The sequence below is a fragment of the Nilaparvata lugens genome, chromosome 6, assembly GCF_014356525.2.
Source record: "Nilaparvata lugens isolate BPH chromosome 6, ASM1435652v1, whole genome shotgun sequence".
Lineage (NCBI taxonomy): Eukaryota > Metazoa > Arthropoda > Insecta > Hemiptera > Delphacidae > Nilaparvata > Nilaparvata lugens.
Window position 1 is genome coordinate 50,408,059 of NC_052509.1, and position 23,509 is coordinate 50,431,567.

Sequence of the window (23,509 nt, forward strand, 5' to 3'; positions counted from 1 at the left end):
CAATCTCAACCAATTAAAATCACAAATAAGAACACAATAATTCCAAACTGTTACCGGCTAAGGTTAAATTAATCAAAGATTATTGTATTCTATGCTGTCAAGGAACAACAGTCAACACAAGATCACAAAATTGCTAACAACCACACAAGGTCTAAAAGAACTTGTCTGAAATTAGACAAGAACACAAATTCAGATAATTTAGAAATATCCAAAAGAACTCTTAATGCGGACGCAAACACACACGACAGTACACAGACGTGGAAAGACCGTGAAAGCGTCACTAGGCGTCTCGACGCAGACTGAGCTTGAAACGACGCCACTCCGTCCAAAAACGTCCCCAATTACGCGCATGCGCACAAACCACCATCCCCAACAACGCTGGCAGGCTGACTGCTCCTGTTGTAAGACTTTTGATCCCCCGTTTGAATCCCTTTTCAAATTCAATTAATCGCCTACAGGTCCTCCAATCGTTGTTCAAACTCAGCTACACACTGTCAACAACGGTCGAATGGGAAGCGTGGGTTGTTATCTATTGGGAATGCTGTCAGTTTGAAGTGAATCTCACTTGTACAAGTCACTAACGAAGCGCAAACAATGTGTTGTCACCCCGATTTATGATTGTCAGCCGATTATTTGAACGCTCGTTTAAACGTTGATATCGGATTTAACTAGTACCAGAGAAACAAGAGGTGAGTTTAAACGTTGCTGTAGGATTAACGAACGCCAGAATTAACTACTGATTCAACTAGAGCCTGAGCAACAGAGATCAGTTTAAACGTTGATGTCGGATTAACAAACACCAGATTAACTAATGATTCAACAACTGCAAGATTAATGTGGGATCATACATCTGAGAAGACTTCTAAACATTCAGTTATAGGATACAAAACTATAGTTCTTCTTGCTTCTTGGTACTTATGTTACTTGAAACTGATTGTTAAAATATTTCTTCTATGGTATGGTCAGTTATTTCATCAGTTTCTATGGTAACTTCTATAATATGGAATGAAAAAGACTGAGAAATTGTCAAAAAACCACTGATCAGTGATTTTTTGACAATTTCTCAGTCTTTTTCATTCAATATGAATAATAACCACAATATCAACTTCTCAACTACACAAAAAGTCTATAATATGGCATGGTATAGTATATCACCTATACTGGATTGATACAATTAAAAAGGAATTAGCACCTATTTTGACACTTGTTAACACATTAATGATAATACTCAAAGCTGTTATAACACCAGTAGCATGACAGAAAATATTTCACACGAGTACAACTGAACTAAACATGAAAAACTCCATTCATAGCACAAACGAATTCACCCCAAAGTAGTAAAAGCTTGATGGAGCTTCATTCATACTAGCCTACTTCCGCACATTTCTTGTTCAATATTCATCAACACACATCAAATACTACTTTAGAGTAGCAATACGAGCACCAACACGCTAAGGTCACAATCGAATCACTTGCTGTTTGTTGCAAGCTTTCAATCGAAAGGCGCAGTATGGAGGGACAAAGAAAATGAAGATAAATGAGACTGAATGGGAAGAAGCGAGAAGAAGAAGAATTAGAAGAGAGTAGAAAGGAAAGAAGAACAGGAGGAAGAGAATGAAGAAGAAGAAGATGAAGAAAAAGAAAAATGAAGAGAAGAAGAATTAGTAGATTTAGTAGAGAGTGGAAAGGAAAGAAGAACAGGAGGAAGAGAATGAAGAAGATGAAGAAAAAGAAAAATGAAGAGAAGAAGAATTAGAAGAAGTAGTAGAGAGTGGAAAGGAAAGAAGAAGGAGGAAGAAGAAGAGGAGGAAGAAGAAGAGGAGGAGAAGGAACAAGAAAAAGAAAAAAGCGAGGAGTTGAAGAAAAATAAATGAGAGGAGGACAAGATGAGGAAGGAGAAGTAGGAGGTGGTGAAGCAAAAGAAGTAGGATTAGCAAGTGGAAGATGATGACTCCCTCTCATCATGTAGGAAGAGAAGGGGATGGAGATGAAGAAGAACGTGGAGAAGAAGAAGCGAGTAAAAGTAGAAACGGGTTGAAAGAGAAGTAGAAGGAGAAGGAGGAGAAGAGGAAGAAGTAAAATGGTAAGAAAAAGAAGAAGAAGTAGAAGAAGAAGAAAAAGGAGGAGAAGAAGCGAGAAAAAGTAGATAAGGATTCATGGAGAAGGAGGAGGAGGAGAAGCGAGAAGAAGTAGGAAAGGATAAAAGGGGAAGGAGAAGGACTAGAAGGTTTAGAAGAAAAAGAAGAAAAAGAAGAAGAAGGAAAAAAGAGGAGAATAAGAAGAAAAAGGAGGAGAAGAAGCGAGAAGAAGTAGGAAAGGATTAAAGGGGAAGGAGAAGGAGTAGAAGGTTTAGAAGAAGAAGAAGAAGAAGAAGGAAAAAAGAGAAGAATAAGAAGAAGCAAGAAAAATCAGAAAAGTATTGATGGAGAAGTAGAAGAAGGAGAAGGAGGAGGAGGAGAAGCGAGAAGAAGTAGGAAAGGATTAAAGGGGAAGGAGAAGGAGTAGAAGGTTTAGAAGGAAATGAAGAAGAAAAAGAAGTAGAACAAGAAAAAGTAGAAGAAGACCGACGCAAGCGAACGTCCTTCACCTTCCATTAGTCGAATAGAAAGAGACGGCCGGAAAACGTCCGTTCGTCCAATAACTCAATCAGGAAATTTCGTCGAAATCGAAGACTGAGCACAAGCTAGGGCCACTATAAATTTAGCCTCCTCTAGTGCGATTCACTTGATACGTTCAGTATTAGTCGAATTGGACGCATTGATGTTATTCATAAGGAAATCTGACAGTAGTGTATCTCACTGTAGCATGATGTGTCAGTGAAGAATAATATAATATCATCAACTTCCCAAACCCAAAACCTACTACTACAAACTACTCAAGCAACCTATTGTAGGAACAATATCCATTATACAAATTGCTTTCATATGATCACGGTTTACTACTAGAACACACTAGGGTATCAATATTTTCAATCAGTGAATTGCCTGAAGTATGGACTAATATTTGTGCCAAAATATAGATTAATATCATGATATCAAACAACCAACGGTTGATTGATATAATTCACATTTAATCATATTAGAATGTCTTTTGACCAAATATTGATAGCATTCGATGGATTCGAATCGATAGTATCGTTGAACTGTCCAAGTTATAACCTTACTTCAAGTTATACATATTTTAATGCCCTCAATATTATGAGTTACATTATGTGGAATACAGAGTTACATTATGTGAAATTCGTTACAGAGATATTTGAATACGAGTAATTTTAGTTCTTATTTATGGAATGCAATTGATGAAGTGCTACTGGTGATTTCTTAACATTGTGTTATTGTTCAAAAGCTACAATCAAATTATTTATTTTCTTCTATTGATTGATACAATAAGTACATCATCAAAATGATAGGGAAAGAAAAAATAAGGTAACCTTGTGCTATTCCTCTCCCAAATCTAGATAAGGTTACACATTGTCCGAAATAGGTTGTCTTGTTCACTTCACAAAATTTCAAGTCCTTAATTATTTTCACAACTTGGAATTTTGAATTTAGATGCTTCAAAAACCAAACATAGAAAAAAGATTTCACATTAATCAATCAGATTTATTCTCAATTAATTGAAAAGAGAATACATAGCTTAAGCCTATCAACTAATGTAACAAAGGTACGCATGATTTTAAAATAGGAATAAGTAGAAGATAACACAACCATACGAGTAGGAGTCAAGACAAGACCCACATGAAATGGCGTCTGAATTTATTATTTTCACAAATATTTTTTATTGTGTATTCAATTTTTTATTGGGGAAGTGTTATTATTTTGTTTATAATTATTATTATTATTATTGGTGTTTGCCATTTTTTGTCAGACCTGGGAATGTAAGATGTATTAAATAAATATCAAATATCTGAGCATGGGCATGATTTGTAACCTATCTATAAACTCGTACATAGATAACAAGTTAATGTACATTCAATTGGATTTTCGAGCAACTGACCTCAAACCTTTGATTCAGATTGTAATCTGGTAGAAGTTACTTGACCCCAGTTCATACCAGTAATTAAAAATTCTAGTGAACAGTTACTCTACAAGTACGTAAACGTCAAACAATAATTTTACAAGTCATGTTACTTAAATACAAACTCAGCGTCAAATATCATCGAACCAGTTTTTGTAAACAAATTAACAAGATCTGGTTTTCTAAGATGAAACTGTTCAATGTTTTTGAAATTATCTTTCCAACCAACTATCATAAATCATCTTTTATCGAAAAAAAAATCAACTGACTTTGATAAATTAGTTGAAGAGCATGCAAAATGCAGGCTAACAACATAAATAGTGAGTTTCGCATTAGACTGTCAGCATTCCTTATACTTATATGCTTGTAAGTATATCCCTATCCCTTAATACTTCCCATCCAACCAATAATGACAGTTTGAACCTATTTTTAACTTTATGAATATTCTCTTTAAACTGGCAACTCTTCACATAAATAATATCAACGCTTCTCATTCAACAAACACTGATAATTTCAAGTGAATATTCTATAAAAAGATTAGTTTTGAACTTATTAATCTTTATACAGTTATACCAAAATACTTCCCATTCAACGGATGCTGACAGTAAAGAGTGAATCTCACTACAAGTGCACTCAATTTAACTGGTTCAGGTTTCATCTGGATCCGAAATTTCAGGTCAGCATCAAACTACTAAATGAATGATTCAATTACTGTACAACGGAGGGAAACCCGTTTAGTGTTAGTTACAAGAGCACCAGCATATTCTCTGTTATCGGCTTAAGCTCGCCGCTATAGGTTTTAGGACTGAACAACAAGTGAGAAGGCATTTATGAGAGCAACGGAAAGAATTTCTGCTTCAATATGAGCACAATTACAAACCACACACTGAATCTCTCCACTCTCAACAGTTTACCATTAGTCTCCTACCATTAGTTATTTGTGAAGTTTTATGCTAAGTTAAAACTATGCTATGCAAAGTTTAAGAAAAATAAATTTGAAGTTATGGAGACATAAGTTCTTTCAAGATTTCATCGATTTTGTAAATTGTATGATTTATGATTCCTCTTTCTCTGCATTCGCCTTCTTAGATTTAAGAATTCCTCAAGAAGCAAGGCAAGTTCATATATTATAAGAAAAAAAAAATATATATATTAAGAGGTGAGGATAAAAGTGAATTCGTTGCTTTTTAGTGGGGAGGCCCTTGAGGAAAGGTCCCACCTCGACAGAATAATTATATCTTTTAACCCGTCAATAGGTCTTGCAACTGTCATACTTCAGACGTCAGTTTAATGTGCCCATCGGATAACACCGGAGTGATCTGGGCGAAAACTTTTGGAGATGAGCGGGTTTGAACCCGGGATCTCTAGGCTGCTAAGATGTGAATATACAGAACTTACACTGAATACATTGAAATAAAGCAGGAATAATGAATTATGGATTATTCATTTAATGAGGACAAAATCAGAATGGCGATTTTATAAATGATAAGACAAAATGGAAACAATAAAACAAAGAGCTCGTCCTGAATGAAATCATGGCTAAAAGTGACATTCTTTGTAGAGAAGAGCAGAGTTGATACTGATACAAAACATTAAAACAGTCATTGGTAGTCTTGAAACCGTTAGAGATTATTACATCACCACATCCTAATTAAATCACTAATTAAACGAGGACAACCAACAAATTAATCGAAATTCATCACAATAAGTGTAGAAGAAAACACTTGAGTTAATGACATTTTCATCCCGTTTTCGTTCAGATTATCCTCCATATTTTTTCCATTGCAATTCCCACCATTTGCGACCTTTTTTCTCACTTCACACCACGTTTTTTTTTTCATTTTTTTCGTCAGTGTCTCTCTGATAACGGCGAAGCGGAAAATTTCTATTACAACGAACGAGCGATTTTCCACAGTGTGCAACAACCTGCTGCACGGCTGGAAAAACTCGTGGAAATTCAGAGGAAAACTGAGCAGCATGGTGACACAACAGAATATCAAGGATGCAACTCGACAGCAGATGAGGTCTCCTTTCAAGTGAAGTGATTGAATTTGGAGCTTAGACAAGACGAGATGGATGAAAAGTTTGTAATACAATTGAAACAATTGGAAGAATTGAGAGGTAGGGAGACGATTTATTTAGATCTGAGTTGGAAAAGAGATCTTGTTAGACGCTAAAAATGAGTTTTCATGGAAGGAAAAATAAGAAAATAGAGAGACGAAACAACTGGAAGAAGATTCCAGTATTGAGATTGAGGGGATTGAGCGACTGTCTGTCTCTTTCATGAAGTGATAATTTTAGGAAATAAATTTCATTGGATAGGCCTAGTTGGGAGAGTTGATCAATAAATTAATTGATCAATCATTAGAAATAGTCTAGATCTGCAAGTTTATGTTATGAATAAATAGAGTAGAACTTCTTCTACTGATGTCTGACGTTGATGTCTCAAGTTTTATTTTACTCTGTTGTTATGTTTGTGCTACAAGCATTATTTGTGCCCTATTTAAAATGTTACAATCATGTATAATTTTGACGAAATAAACTCAATTCAATTCTCATTATAAAAATCCTCCAATTCCCCAAAACAAACCTGGTCCTCATATGAAAGTCATACTTGGAGAAACTTTATAATCGTTGTAAACTTCATCATATTGAAACATTGAATTGCAGAGCACCAGTCAGAATACAAAAGTACAGTTATCTCCAGAAAACAGTAAGGATAGAGGGACTAGAAAATATAGGAATATTCACTACATGTCTCAATCCTCAAATAAAAAATAAATATAAAAAACTATCGCACACAGGAAAACTATCAATGAATCCATCCAAATAAAGCCTGGGACACAGCACAACACCTCGACTAGAAAAGCACGCTATTCCTCACCTTTCATTTGAATAATCAAATAGAATAAGACATTGCCTATATAATAAAACAGTTTCTAGAGGAAGATTAACTTCAAACTGACAGAATTCCTTATAAATAATAACAGAGCTTCTCATTCAACAATGCTGTTGAATCTGACAGTTTGCGGAGTCATGCCGGCAGCCAGTTTAAAGTGAATCTCAATATATAGTTTGAATCTCAATGTATTGGACATACAGAATAAGACAGACTATATTATAAGACAGAATATATAACAGACAGACTATATAAGACAGACAGACAATTAGAGTGAATCTCTAATTTATAATACAGTTTCCATGCATGAAAAAGAATCGACACGCTTTCAATGAGTTCTGTCTTACTATGCATACAAACTCATGTTGTTTCTTGGGTAAACCGTACTATGCATATCTATAGTATAGGGTATCTAGTATAATGGTATCACAGTATAGTACATTTCTACAACACTATAGTATGGTATGGTATAGTTATATAGTACTATAGTACAGTATGCGCAAAATCGTGAACATCACCATCACAATACACATTGAAAACATTACGGCCCACGCACGCGCATGATCGCTACAGTTACACTCCACTATAGTTGCAGAACTATATCTGTTTGTATCCTGTACATAGATATAGTTGGACCAATAAATACGCGTGCACTTCCATGATAATGAAATTCACCTTCCTACTGGTAAAAGCATTTCCGGCCAGCATAGTGAGATTCACTTTTATCTGTCAGCGTTGGTTGAATGGTAAGCATTGAAGTTATTCATGAGGAATTTTGTCAGTTCAATGTTAAACTCACTATAGTTCTTTACAAAGGTAGAAGGAAAGAAAGAAGGAAAAATAAGGAAAACAGGAAGCCACACGATCGCGAGACGAACATTTTCCGGTGGAGGTGTAAAGAAAGAGAGACAGTGAGAAGTAGTGACGAGAAGGGAAAGAGAGAGAAGACAGGTGAATGTCTCAGGTAATTTTGCCAAATGGCGTTGAATATAAAGGAAAGAAAATGAAAGATGAAGAAAAGTTGTGAGGACTGAGCATTATATTCTAAGGAAGTCAGTAGCAAAACTTATTTAATCAGTCACAGAGGTAGAACTTTTTGTTTTGCTAATGCATTACGGAAAATAATATGAGCTTCAAGTTCGTGAGAGGGTGATGGGGGAGGGATAATGATGAGTGATAGATGAAACTTCAGTATTTATTTAGTAAAGTAGAAGTACTGTATTACATCTAAATATAGTAAAGATTACATCTATCATATTCAGCTACAACATGTTTGGAATAGAGATTCAATCAAGCTAATCCACTCTAATCTGATCTAATGGGTTTGCTCTGGCGAATCAATATAATATGATTCCCCTTCAACAATCAACCAATTACGGCACAATTCCCAAAGCACAACAGCTCATAACCTAATAGCCTTGCCTAAGAAAACTCTGTTGGAACAGTTTTGATTAAAATCATTCTGAAAACCCATGGTTTGGTCTCTGAATAAAGTTCTACGATTTAGAAATCTAGAGCATGCGTCGTATTTGGAGCTGATTGAAATGCTACAAAACATGTTCACCGATTGGGAATGTTTTGTCGGATATTGACAGCGAGTTTTATTCCTCTTTCTGCACAACTAGAAATGGATTTAGAATGCAAGTGACAGTGATTGGAATTTCAAAAAGAAAGGAAGAACATGTCTATCACTAGTTTTTGTATTGTTTCCTATTTAAGTCAGACTGGTGCTGTATTTCCTCGTATTTCCATGTAAGCTGGAAAAAACGTGTGCATTCTCGTTAATACGTACAACCACGTCCACTCTAACTAATGCTACTTCTTTATTTTCACTGATGTCTCTTTCGATTAGTGCTGAAGGATTCTTCCGATTTGGCTTTCTTTCCACTTTTTTAACATCGCAGTCTAGTTTTTTAACACGGTTTGTTCTTGAAGAGTTACATTATTTTAATTCCAATTGGAAATGCCTTTTCTCTTGTGGCATCAAGAGTTTCTCATCACTTCTGATGACTGATTTTTCTATCTGAATCATACCGGTGTATCTGAAGGTTTATCATTATAGTGAAGGGGTGGAATAATATTTTTTCAAGAATAATTATTGTGTATCTACAAGTACTGTACAATAGTCTACATTATCAAGTTCATAACAGAAGATACTCTACATTATCATTAACTTGATAACATATAAACTGAGTGTTGATTACCAGTTGAGACCTGGAGTATTAATTTTATGTACCTGGTATTGATATGATGATAAATCATGTTGAATAAACCATTGGCATGGTTAGTACTAGTTTATCATACAATCATTATTGTACTTGGTATTTTGTAAAAATGAACTTACTATTTGCAAGTTTTTATAGTAGGGGAACTGTTCTTCAATATTCAGTTTTCTCAATATTATTGTCCTTTAGTTGCTTACTTCCAATAATGATATCATAATACAAACTCTATAAATAAGTCTATGAATGACATCCAGTTTTTGAACATCACAGATGACATATGAATGAGGATATATTGTAAAAAATTGATACTAGGAAACTTTCTGTTTCCTTCATGAATGAACAATTAAGATAAACAGCATAAATTACATCATAATTTACCTTCAGTGTATAAAGGCAGCTATCCTTGAAACGATCATCCCTCTGGTAGTGTCATATTCCCTGTAAAAGTAAACAATATTATTGCAAGTATTTTGGGAGAAATGTGCAATTGAAAAAATGGAAATTTCTTCAAGGATACAAGGTGAAAGAACTTAATGAATAGTCAATACTAGTTTGCTATAAATGACAGAAATCGATATACAAAACATCACAAGAGCAACAACAGAACTTAATAAAGAATTATGTGCAAAAAACACATTGCAATTCTACATAACCCAATACAATTCAATATAACTCTTATTGGTCAGTTTGTGATTGGTTCGATTTTCTCCCACTCAACTCCTATTGGCTATCGCTATGCCACTGCTATCGCTGCTCTCTTATTGGTTAGTTTGTGATTGGTTTAAGTTTCTCCCACTCAACTCCCATTGGCTGTAGCCATGACGACAGAAATGTCAATCTCTCATTGGTCAGTTTGTGACTGGTTCAATTTTCTCCCACTTGACTCCCATTGGCTGTTGCTATGACTCTGCTATCGCTGCTCTCTTATTGGATAGTTTGTGATTGATACGATTTCCTCTCACTCAACTACCATTGGATGGCGCATGTCCTTATGACAACAATATCCCTACCTCTCATTGGTTAACTTTTAAATGTTAAAATGCTCTCTTACTCTACTGAACATTATCAAGAACTGTACACATATTATGTAACTGTAATGGGTTTTTTGGAACTGATTTTTATAATGTAACTGTATATAAAAATGTAACTGGAATGGATTTCAATTTATGTTTTTTCAAGAAATCAACTCTAGCACCCATTTGGGATTCTACAGGGTTTTTTTAACCATTGAATCCCGGTCCATTGGACACAGTTTATGGGTGACTTAGCACACCTCGGCGTAAACTGCAGTGATAAATGGTGGTTTCCTCACCGTTTTCGGGCTCTGTGTGACGTCAGCAACGCCTCATTAATATTGCAGGCGCGACTTTTTAGCTGCCATTAAATTTTCTACACCATACAGAACAATTCTCGGCGCCCATAACCCGGCCCTGTCATTTATCCGCAAAAGGTGGAAGACAGAGGAACATAAATGGACGTTGGACAATAAAGAGAAATAAGACATGATAACATAGGCCTATACCAATAGTACTAAAGACTAGGACTAGATTACAGAGCTTGGTATGATATCAATAAAAATGAGGAAATAAAGAATACGAGGGAGTCGAAAAAATTGTGAAAAAACGCAAAAATGGAAAAAGAACGATGAAGAAAAGGATAGATATGGAGTGTAGGTGGAGGTTAACAAAAAGCACGAAGAGTGAAAAAGAGGAGAGAGAAGAAAAATTTGTAAAAAAACACTAAAAAAGGAGAGAGGAAGGATGAACAAAAGAAGAGATACGGAGGGAAGCTGGTGAAGAACAAGAAGTACGAAGATGTGCAAAAAGAGGAGAGAACGAAGCGAAACAAGATAGAAAACAGAATGACAAGTGGATGCCGATCATTAATCGTTTTCCAGAGCTACAGTCTCTAGACGCCACCGTTATGCTTTTCTCTTTTTCCTTTTTGGCATTTCGTAGAGTGAATCCAGCGTCGCGACGTCAATTGGCGCCACACGTCCGCCATATTGAAAATCGTAGACCACCTTCGTCTCTCCGTCCCATTCCTCATACTCCTCCAACTCCTACCGAACAATATAAGTACGATTCTAGATCCGCAATCTTGAAAACTTTTCCGAGTCACCAAACTAGTGACAGGTTTTCAAACTCTTTTGTAGAATTTTCCAAGTATCAGACTGGATTTTTCACAAATATCATCAGTCACGTAGTAGATATGAGTATAGTGAGACTTAAAACTGTCAGCATTATTTATATATAGCATGATTGTTTCCCATCCAACTATTGCTGATAAATTGAAATGACTGTCATTACAGCATGTGCGATTAGAAGTGATCACAGTAGATTGCAAAGGAGATCTCAGATAATTATTTGTGTGCATTTTACAATTAATACCAGTTTTAAATTTCTTGATGCACTAGGCATTTCCTTTCATGAAGAATAGAGAAAAGATTAAGTATTCGTCTATTGTAGTATCTAACTCTATGGTAGAAAGTATCTCAAAGTATTTCCCGTCTGATCGATGAATGTATTCACTTATGGTGTGTTTCCAACTTCAATAGGCCTACAATTGAAATGTAAAAACTGAAGGAAAATGGGAAAACTCATCCTAATACTAAAGTGAGATACACATTGAACTATCAGCATTTCTTTTAAAAATAACACCAACGCTTCCCATCCAACCAAAACTGACAGTTCAATCAATCAATCAATCAAGTTTTATTGAACAAAATATTTACATTGGAGGTCCCACTAAACCCGAAGGTTTTTCAGTAGGTGCCTATATAAGTATACATAATAAATCATGGAATCGTACATTACAAAGAAACAAAATTAACAAATTTGATAAGAGGAAGAGAAAAAATTTTTTTGCATGCAAAGGGAAGTTGGGAAGTTTAAAGTGAATATTGATTGGTATAGGAAAATTGGTTTAATTAATTGATGGAACATTTTTTTACACATGGGAACAATTTTTTCTTCATATAAAATAGGGAACCAGAATGTCAATACGGAACCTCAGGGAACAATTTTTCTTTGTATAAAATAGGGAACCAGAATGTCTCTTCATACAAGAGGAACATTTTTCTCTACATAGATGGGGAAAGGGAACAAATGAAAACTACATTTCCTTGTAAATAATGAACAATGTGAAAGGAAGATCCGTTACAATTCCAATCACCTGCCTACAAGACCTAATAATTCGTTTTTTTATTCAATTGTACATCAACCGACATTATCAATGCACATTATTTCTTGCCATTGAAAAATGTCGGTTAATGGTCAGTCGCGTTACAAGCCACTGAACACCATCATCATCACACGTGCTATGGAGGCCATTATCAATCGACTACAGTAACATTCACTTCAAACTTTCAGCATTGATTCAATGAGTAGCACATTGATGTTATTAATAAGGAAGGCTGACAGTATGGAGTCACACTATACATACCGGTCCGCTGTGTCGGCTATAAATAAGTTTTATTCCTAGATAGCTATCAGATCGATTGTCAAGTAAATCTCCTCCTCAGGGAGGAGGAAGAGCGGTAGAAGGAGGAGGAGGAGGAGGAGAAGGATGAGAAGGAAATGAGAGGACAATTTAAAACTAAGAAATATTTCGAGACACTCTAGTCGTAAAGATTGGACGCGTCATTTCATTCTTCTACAATTGATAATATCATCCGAATTGCATTTTATAGTCAGTCGCACACTAATAAAAGTCGAATAGATTCCAGAAGGAATTGAATTGATAGTACTTTCAAAAAACGTTCTTCGTCGCCGGTAACGGTAGACAATAAACGCGGGATTCTCAGGAGAAAAGAAGATGTAACAGTTACTTTTGCCATAGAATAACTAATCTTATAATTCCTCTATGCTTTTGCTTAGTGCATTTGGAATTGCCATACCTGGCAAGCATTTTCAAGTGTAACTGAAAACTGATATTATCGTTTTGATTAAGTAGCCAGAAAATCGAAGAAAAACGAGTCACTAGTTTCGGTTGTTTGTCATTATCATTCCCAACTAAACTTGAAGGTCAAGCATGAACAAATTGTCTGAAAAGAATTTCTATTTAGACTACTGTTTTTACTTTCCTTGCCCTATTACCATAGGTAAGGAAAGTATTGCTTTCCAAAAACAATAAATTAAGGTACCCTAATTTCATGTTTTCTATACGTTTCAAGGTCCCCTGAGTCCAAAAAAAAAAAGATTTTTGGGTGTTGGTCTGTGTGTGTGTATGTGTATGTGTGTGTGTGTATGTGTATGTGTGTGTGTGTATGTCTGTGAACACGATAACTCCATTCCTAATTAACCGATTGACTTGAAATTTTAAACTTAAGGTCCTTATACCATGAGGATCCGACAATAAGAAATTCAATAAAATCCAATTCAAGATGGCGGAAAAAATGGCGGATAATTACTAAAAAAACCATGTTTTTCACGGTTTTCTCGAAAACGGCTCTAACGATTTTCTTCAAATTTATACCATGGATAGTAGCTATTTATAAGCTCTTATCAACTGACATGAGTCTCATTTCTGGGAAAATTCCATGAGCTCCGTAATATTCTTGAGAAAAATGGCGGATAATGACTAAAAAACCATGTTTTTCACGGTTTTCTCGAAAACGGCTCTAACGATTTTCTTCAAATTTATACCATGGATAGTAGCTATTTATAAGCTCTTATCAACTGACATGAGTCTCATTTCTGGGAAAATTCCATGAGCTCCGTAATATTCTTGAGAAAAATGGCGGATAATGACTAAAAAACCATGTTTTTCACGGTTTTCTCGAAAACGGCTCTAACGATTTTCTTCAAATTTATACCATGGATAGTAGCTATTTATAAGCTCTTATCAACTGACATGAGTCTCATTTCTGGGAAAATTCCATGAGCTCCGTAATATTCTTGAGAAAAATGGCGGATAATTACTAAAAACCATGTTTTTCACGGTTTTCTCGAAAACGGCTCTAACGATTTTCTTCAAATTTATACCATGGATAGTAGCTATTTATAAGCTCTTATCAACTGACATGAGTCTCATTTCTGGGAAAATTCCATGAGCTCCGTAATATTCTTGAGAAAAATGGCGGATAATTACTAAAAAAACCATGTTTTTCACGGTTTTCTCGAAAACGGCTCTAACGATTTTCTTCAAATTTATACCATGGATAGTAGCTATTTATAAGCTCTTATCAACTGACATGAGTCTCATTTCTGGGAAAATTCCATGAGCTCCGTAATATTCTTGAGAAAAATGGCGGATAATGACTAAAAAACCATGTTTTTCACGGTTTTCTCGAAAACGGCTTTAACGATATTCTTCAAATTTAAACCATGGTTAGCAGCTAATATAAGCCCTATCAAATGACATGAGTTTTTTTCCTGGGAAAATTGCAGGAGCTCCTTAATATTCTCGAGAAAAATGGCGGATAATTACTAAAAACCATGTTTTTCACGATTTTCTCAAAAATAACTTGACCGATTTTTTTCAAATTTATACCCTGTATAGTTTTTTATCAGCTCTATCAACTGGCATGAGTCTCCTTTCTGGGAAAACAATGGGGGTCCACCCCATTCTTGGGAAATGGACTTAGTAACCTCCTTCTCGTGCATGAGGTAGGTAGGTAGCGCAGTTCATAAAAAGAACACATAGTCGAGATATTTCATCTGTAGAACAGCTGTTCTGACTTTAAAAAAATGACGACTAAAAAAATCATTGAATTTCACAATTATTCACACGAAGAAAAAGTACTTTGAAAACAATTATATATACGCATATACAGAACTCTGTATTTTAAAACTCTGTAGTTTCAAATATGAGCAAGGAAAGTTGTGTGAGTGTACCACACCAGATTTTTTTACTTCAACAGTTATGTATGCTCCGCAACTAGGAATAGAGTAAGATAAATTCAAACGTTGGTCAAGTTTTCATTTTACACTCACCAGTCCTTGAGATACTGGAACAAATGGCAAGTTGAGCCATTTAAGTTTTTGATGCTGACTGATACACACTGTTGCGATACGGTTAGGGATTATTGAAAATGGGATACAGAAGTTAGCGGTTAATTTAGTGTTTTGGTTTTTGTGTTTAATGATGGAAATATCGGGGGACCGAGCTTCGATCTGAAGTGTAGAAAGATTGAATTTATAATTTATATTTATTTATTTATTCATTTTTCCAGTCGTACAATTATTTTTACAGTTATATGAGGAGGCATAACAGGCTTATGCCCAAAACTGTCCGTTTTCAAATTATTTATACAACAGTCCAAATCAAAATCTAGGTTAAACTATTACAGTATCACTCATCAAAATAACAATTCATTCAGACTTCAAAAAACAAACAAATCATCAATTACAGATAGATATTCTATGAATTCGATTTAGTATGATATACTATGTTTGCTACAATATTTGACAATATACTATGTATTATTCTAGACTAACAGCATCTAGTTACTGTTTTGGACTTTCTGAAGAAACATGTTTTCTAAAAAAAAGAGAAATAAATTCTTCTTGCTGGATTATTATTCTCGTGAGATCAGCTGAGGAATAACCCACACATGCACTCGCTCACTCACTTCCATTACAGAATGGACAGAAGACAAATTTTCCAGCTGTTTTTCCAAGGACGTATTTATCCTTTTAATGTCCTTCAGCGAGTTATCCCAGGGTTGAGACCTAGTGCAATCGAATTTTCATATCATAAACCTGCTTTGTTCCAAATTTCGTGAGAATCGTTAGAGCCGTTTTCGAGATCCGGTCACATACAGATATATAAACATCTAAACATATAAACAGAAATTGCTCGTTTAATAGTATAGGATTATTCAGAGTTATTTGATAATTTTAGAATTGATCATATGATACTGTATCCACTAGACTTTCTGAAAGCAACAGAAACTTGACGTACTGGAAAATGGAGGAACTGAAGTTGCTTACCAGGGCTAGTTCTTGAACAACCGAAATCTTGATGAAGTGAATGTCACCCATTCAAACGTGATTTCTAATTGAAACATTGTGCATACTGTTTTGAAATATCCTAATCTAGAAAATATAATCTATACTTTTGCCTTTGAACATTGTAGAAGCAATACGTATCCTCTGCCAATACTGATACTAGACAGACGTTTCAAGTTCGCTTCATTTTATTTTTGGAGCTCCTCTGCTGTAGTACTGAAGATTAGCGGGACCTATTCACTTCAACTGTCAGCATTGGTCGAATGGGAAGAATTGATGATATTTACAAGTAATGCTGACAAATTGAAGTGAATCTCACCATAGAGTATATTAGCCTTGACCCTTTAGTCTGCCCAAACATCAAAAGAGCTTCTTCCTATAAGTCGTAAAGCTACAGTGGTGAATCCCACTCAACTTTCAGCATTGACTATGAATAACACCACCAATTTCCATTCAACCAAATGCTGAAAGAATATTGTGAATCTCACGATAGATGGTCCATGTGTAGGATGGATGTAAGATGTAACCAGTATTAACCACTCCTCTCCTCACTATTTATCTACTATTATTTATCTCTCTTTCTCTTTTCTCTCTCTATCACTCTCGTGTTTCTAGCTTTCTCTCAGACAATCTTAGCATCAATTATTCTCTTTCTACATTCTTTGAGTGTCATAAATCAAGAACAAAATCCATCAATATGAAGCTTCACTTCTGACCTTATAAAGCTTAGGTTACAATGTCAAATGAATAAATAATAATACTCTGATCATCGTATTTTTCAAATCACTGAGCAGTACCTCAACTATGACAAATTATCATGTCACATGATTTTTAGGAGAAGAATTTATTGGTATCTCGAAAAGTTGGGTGAATTGAAGTATATGTCTGTCATTTTAATTAATAAATCATCATTATTATCTATGAGTTATTTTGTAAATTTGAAGTTTGTTTTATGTTTTTACGGAAGTTTTATAATTAATCCATCTAAATTTAAAATTGTTTGTTTTATTCTGATTTGTATATTCAGATTGATGATTTAGTGTATAAATTGAAATGGATATGACCTACATAATATTTGGACAATTTAAGATACCATTAGGAAATTGAAGAAGTTTTGGGCAATAGCCTGTTTTTTCTTTTCCGACTACTGTATTATTTACTCCATCCAATAGATTCTATTACATTTAATCAATTAACAGCTAGTATACTGTAATAAAAATATTTCTACCAGTTTGAAATACAAGGCAGTCACCAAGGTCCACCATAGACGTATTATGAATAAGGCTAGTTACACACACATCGATTTTTTGCCGTCCTTATTAGATTGAACAGATGATGTTTGTCAAGTTCCGTTCAATCCAATAGAATTCATAAGGACGGCAAAATATCGTATGTCCAAAAATCGATGTGCGTGTAACTGGCTTTACTTTACATCTTTTCTCCTTGATTACACTGACTTAAACAACTTTCAACAAGTTTGAAACTTTCCATCGATTTCAACAATTTCATCTGAAAATTCCAGATTTCAAAATCTATACCACATCATTACTCATGTCCAGTAGAGAATGGTGGACGATCACTCTACTCATGATATTGTGTATTAAATACGAATTCCAAGTCCATTTCCATACCAATCTAACTACCTCACACTAGGGTACTTACAAGTCATTCCACAAACCGACACTTGAATAATTCTATTGTTCTATTCCATTCTACAAATTCTAGTTCAAAATTCCATCGACTTCCATAGTGACATCATCTTCATATCGTCATCATTCCTTGCAAATAAAGCCAATGCTTCCCACTCAACCAATGCAGACAGTTTGTGGTGAATCGTACCAGGTATAGCTGCAGCCATCTCTCAATCCGTTAGACAAGCACTTAATCCATTGAAATCAGTGCTGAATCTCAACCGCATGCAGATAACACATGTCGCAATTATACTATGCAAAACTATGCAGGGACATTATAGTCCCAAATTCGGCGAAATTAGCATACTCAACACGCCGGGCAGATTGCAGTGAATGCGATGCAAAACGGTAGTACGACCCAATTAATTATCCCAAGTGTGCGGCTGGATTGGGGAGGAAATCAAAGCGAGAAAGAGACAAATATAATTATCCCAGATTGTTAAGGGTAGAACTATATAGATTGTAAAGTGGTGGAAGGACATGCATAATCAAATCAAATTTTATTGTTCACATCGGTGAGTACACATTAAATAATCATAGTAGGCTACATTGAAAAGCAGCAAAAAACAAAATCAAAATATTCCAGAAAATGTATAAAATGCTTATGTTTATTTATTAATTTATTATTGAATGTTTAATTATGGAATGCGTTTGTGCTTTTAAATGTAATTGTAATTTAATTTATTTTTATGTTCATTTATTTATTTTTTATTTTACTTGGCAGGCCTATAATTATTATTGAAAAGCAATGAACTAACAGTAGTTATTAATCTACAATAGAGCTTAAATAATCAATTGCTTTTGAACAACACCGCAACAATAATTATTAATTCTGCACAAAGCTTACCTCTCTATTATTGAGGAAATATATCATCATGTATGATAAAAAATAATAATGTAAACAATTACTATTCTAGGAAGGATGTTTGTACGTACAGGTATTGACATAGAACACACTGTAATTTGGTATAGAAATGTTGAATTGTTTAGAATTAATGATAGTTATTGATGAAAGGATGTCATTAGAGAAATGAGGAATGTGATTTGTCATTAATATAAGAAATTAGTTGATGTGTCAATGTCAAATCTTTTTACTAAAAAAAGTAATTGAATTGGCGATGATTCAATATAATTGAGAGAATTCTCTTTGACACAGAAAATATTTCTCTCTAAAAATTATCTCAGAGCAAATCTCTAAATCGAAAGAATTGAATCACACACAGAGCCAAATACGGTAAAAATGCAGTCGTCTTGAACTGAAGCAATATTCATAGTAATCACCACTATACTACTGTACTACTACAGGGTAAGTGCTCATAGAGCGTTCCGAGTTCCAGAAGTCTTAAGGCTGTGCAAAGGCTAAAAAAAGACTTTCTACTCGTGATATTTTTCAAAGTTTTTCGTTTTGTATATCATCAAGCTATCAAAATGAAAAAGTTTTTTCAGGAAAACATTTTTTCTGATCATTACTTTTTGAGATATGAGCGCCTAAAGATTACATTTTTGGGAAAGAACATTTCAAATTCGGTAAAAGATAAATCCATGAGATTTAGAGGATAGATTCTTCATGGTATTGTTGATCTAGTAAAACAAAAATTATAATAAAAATATCAATTTTTAAGATAGTTATTCAATTTACTAAAAATAACCAAAAATAGCTTTTAGTTGAGTTATTTTTGGTAAATTGAATAACTTTTTCAAAAATAGGTATTTTCAGAAAATTTTTGTTTTACTAGATCAACAATACCATGAAGAATCCATCCTCTGAATCTCATGGATTTATCTTTTACCGAATTTTAAATGTTCTGTCCCAAAATTCAAACTCCAGGCGCTCATATCTCAAAAAGTAATGATCGGAAAAAAATGTTTTCCCGAGAAAACTTTTTCATTTTGATAGCTTGATGATATACAAATCGAAAAACTTTGAAAAATATCACGAGTAGAAAGTTTATTTTTAGCCTTTGCACAGCCTTAAAAGGGTGTTCATGTGAATACCTCTACCCTTCTAAGACCGCTCTAACCACTGACCTCTGTCCATGTATAGACACCCATAGAGAGTAAACTGAAAACACACAGTTAAACTATTGAAATGAATGCAAGCAAATGCGCTACAGAATTGGTAGAAATTAGAGACCGGTCTACATTATTTGGAAGGACTTTAAAATTACGGCCCCAATCGACTACCTACAATCGACATGGGACCATCGCTCTTAACCGCGGTTTATTTGATCGGGAGCTAAACGCAGATCGGCTGAACCAGGATCACTTGGCAATGGGCCCAACTACAACATACCCCAGGGTTCTCTCCTCCTCCTAAACCCTTAGTCACAAACACAAACGTTCAACTACTAGTACGTATAACAAACACCAATGTTTCATTAACATTTGCCTCATCACTAGTGGCTCATAAAGCACACAGCTAATGTGGAATCAAGACAAATGATCTGGAATCCGGCACGATTTGTAGCCTAATTCCATCGCAATATACAGTAGTTGGGTTGGGTTAATGCAGTTGTTGCAGTAAAGTTACGCTTTCCAGGCGAACGCAAACTCAACTAAAACTTACGGTACTTGAAAATGATAGGAGTTATCATTCGAATTGGTTTAAAAAAATAATTTGCATGTCAAATTCCGGAAAAGAACCGTTTTGGTTTGAATCTCTTGTTCCTTTACCAACCATTGGTTTGAATAATTTGTTTTGATGGGTGAATTGAAAATGTGAAGTATTTTTTATTCTGTATTTTAGATTGTAATGTAAAATGTATTTTATGAAATTTGTTATTACCAGTGTAAAACCCTGTCAACTTTACAAAACTTATGCATTTTGTGTACAGTGGAGTGTTGGAAAAATTACCTTGAATCGGCGGTAAATATCCAAGTTTATTTTTCATTTTGAAATCTCGATGAGTAAAATGCCAAACTCATGTTTCTTTAATGTATCCCAGTTGAGATATGTTATAATTTACATCAACTCTAGGTACAGTAAGATAATTTATTGTTTATGGATAGGTTAGAATAGCTTATGTTGGAAGTTGTTAGTTATTGTCTTCATCTATAAAAAGTAATAGAGTTATCCAAATTCAAGGATTTATATCTGAAAAGCTAAGCTTAGCTATTTTTAAATCTTGAATATTAGTTGAGCTTATTGCTTATTTGTTTGGGAAACGAATTTCGGAGCTGAAAGAAAAAGAAATTAAAAGAGAAGGTTTGAAAAGAAGAAGATGAAGAAAAATGTAGTTTCGTGATTGACGTTATCTTGAAAGGAATAGGGAAATACGAAGAATGGAATAGATTGGCACAAGATAGAACAAATTGAATTGCCGTCAAGTAAGCAGTATTGTCACATTGGTAAAACGATAGGAGAAATAGAGAATATTTCAGAATATTCTCATAAAAAACTGGCATGATCTTCGGAAATGATTTATGAAATATTTGTTCCTGACTATTCTGAAGAAAGCCCGTTTCTCTCCATTCATTTGAAAATTCCCCTCTTCCAAGAAATTTTATATTTGAAAATGAAAGAGATGAGGAACGGATTTGAATACAGAGCTTCATCATTGAATGACTGCTAGATTTTCAACATATATCTAAATAAATATATATAAACATATATTATGTTTCTACAGGTACTATGGAAATTCTAATATAAAACAAGCAGCCACTCGTAAAGGCACGAGGTTGAACCTATATTGCGTTCAGAGTATGGTTCTTTCAGAGCTATTTTATTCAGCTTCTCACATAAGAATACCGTATTCAGAAGAATAATTCACTGGAGAAAGATTTTTCTATTGTTATGGAAGAGCTGCTCGTTATTGAATTCTCTAACGTGAGATTCACTTAAAAATGTCAGAATTCCTCATATCTAACACCAATGCTTCCCTTACATCCAATCTTCAGACAGTCTCTCTTAAGATATGGAATCTCTCTACATAAATAGCATCACCCGTTATCATCTTATCAAGAAAAAGTAATAATTTGTCCTGGTAATATGTTAGTGATACAGGTAGTACTTGTGAATAAGAGAGCTTGATGAATAAGTTCAGGTATGAGGTTGGATACTTTCATAACGAACATATTAATATGGAAGTATCAAGTTTCAAATTAACGAACCTTTTTCCTAAATTACTGTGAATTCGTAGTAAGTACTTATAAGTAGAAAGTTGAATAAAATTGTATATTCAAAGTAATAACTACATTCTTGGCTATTCGAATATTCTGAAATAACTCAATGTGATAATCTGGAATATATCTTGTTTGACGCATCAATAAATGAATCAATTGGGGTAATTTATTATAAATAGTAATAAAACACAGTTTCCGCATGAATCATCCGCTAATTTCAAAAACTTGTTTCACGCATGCAATGGTTCAATAAATTTCACCTCATAACTGTAAAATGGAACAAGTCTAACCTTGAGGTGATCTGAACTATCATTGTACTGACTATTTATTGGTACTTGCGTGGGAATAACCTTCACGTTAATTGAGGACATAAAGTCCATCAAAAGTCCGTCCGTCCTTCCGAGAGAAGAATGATGGGAAACTTGGCGACGGTACATTCAAAATCAAGAATTATATTCTTTTAAAGACTTGCTGAATCCAATTCAAGAACAGTTGCAATGCAAGGACAAATTATTGCACTAAGAATATTGTTAGAGGAGAACAAAATCTAACGTTAACATTTTACAATGACCCCAAATATTACTGTAAATTTATTAAGGCTTTACTGATCTTTGTTTTGTTATTTTCGATGCTAACTCCTATCTCGAATCCTTGAGTAATATTTCTCTCACAGCAATTACTTTACAAGCAACCAATACAATGTCATCAGCAAAGACTAGTCCTTGTCTGGATAATATGAAGATGATGTTAAATTTTACAGGAGTGAATGACTACAGCCACTCAATTATCTCTCACGTCACTAGGATGACATTGTTGCCACTCTTTCTCTTCCACTGCCTTCTATAGCAGATAGCTGTGAACCAAGTCATCCATGTAAATGTGATGCTACATTATGTGTTGATACTGATTGATTCTACCTCAAATATACTTTATTCATTAACATATTTTCCATGCATTTTCAATTATTTAACAACACATTTCCACAATTGAGATGAGAATATTTTGGTAGTTCGTTATATTTCTTCATAGCCAACAACCAATTCGGCAACATAGCTGACTTGGAGAAGGACAGAGCTATCTGTTTTGTCTAATGACAGACAAGGATAGCGAACCATTGTTAATCTCATGCTGACTTAATAACGTGTATCTCACTATACACTATAGGATGGGTCACTCACTCAATTCAGGGCCAAAGGACAACAACAAGGTACTCTACATTCATTCGATCGATGAGAGGGTTTTTGAGGAGGAAGAGAGTAAGCAAGTAAGAGAGAGAGATAGAGAGCAAAAAGGGAGAGATTGAATAAATTTGAGGAGGATCACAGCACCCAACAGATGACAAGCGTCGAATCTATCTCGATGTGACCCAAAAACTGTTACATGACCCACCCGAGGGTCACATGGCCCAAAAAGGGTTCACATGTGACCGTAACTGATAGGGCATCGATCGCCAACTTCAATTATGTACCAATAATCGAGTTGCAGTCAAAGCGCAGACTTCGCTAACAAACTCACTACGGTGACATTCACTGCAAACTGTCGGCATGCCCTATCAATGAAACCAGAACTTGCCATTAAATCAATGCTGCCAGTTTGAAGAGA

General features: G+C 34.6%; 1 protein-coding gene across 1 annotated transcript in view; it reads right to left on the reverse strand.

The window, feature by feature from the left end:
- Positions 1 to 23,509, reverse strand: part of LOC111050083 (triple functional domain protein) — a 463,117-nt gene that overhangs the window by 375,964 nt on the left and 63,644 nt on the right. The window contains 1 exon segment of the mRNA XM_039431097.1: positions 9,520 to 9,579. The gene's annotated coding sequence lies outside the window, so the exon portion shown is untranslated.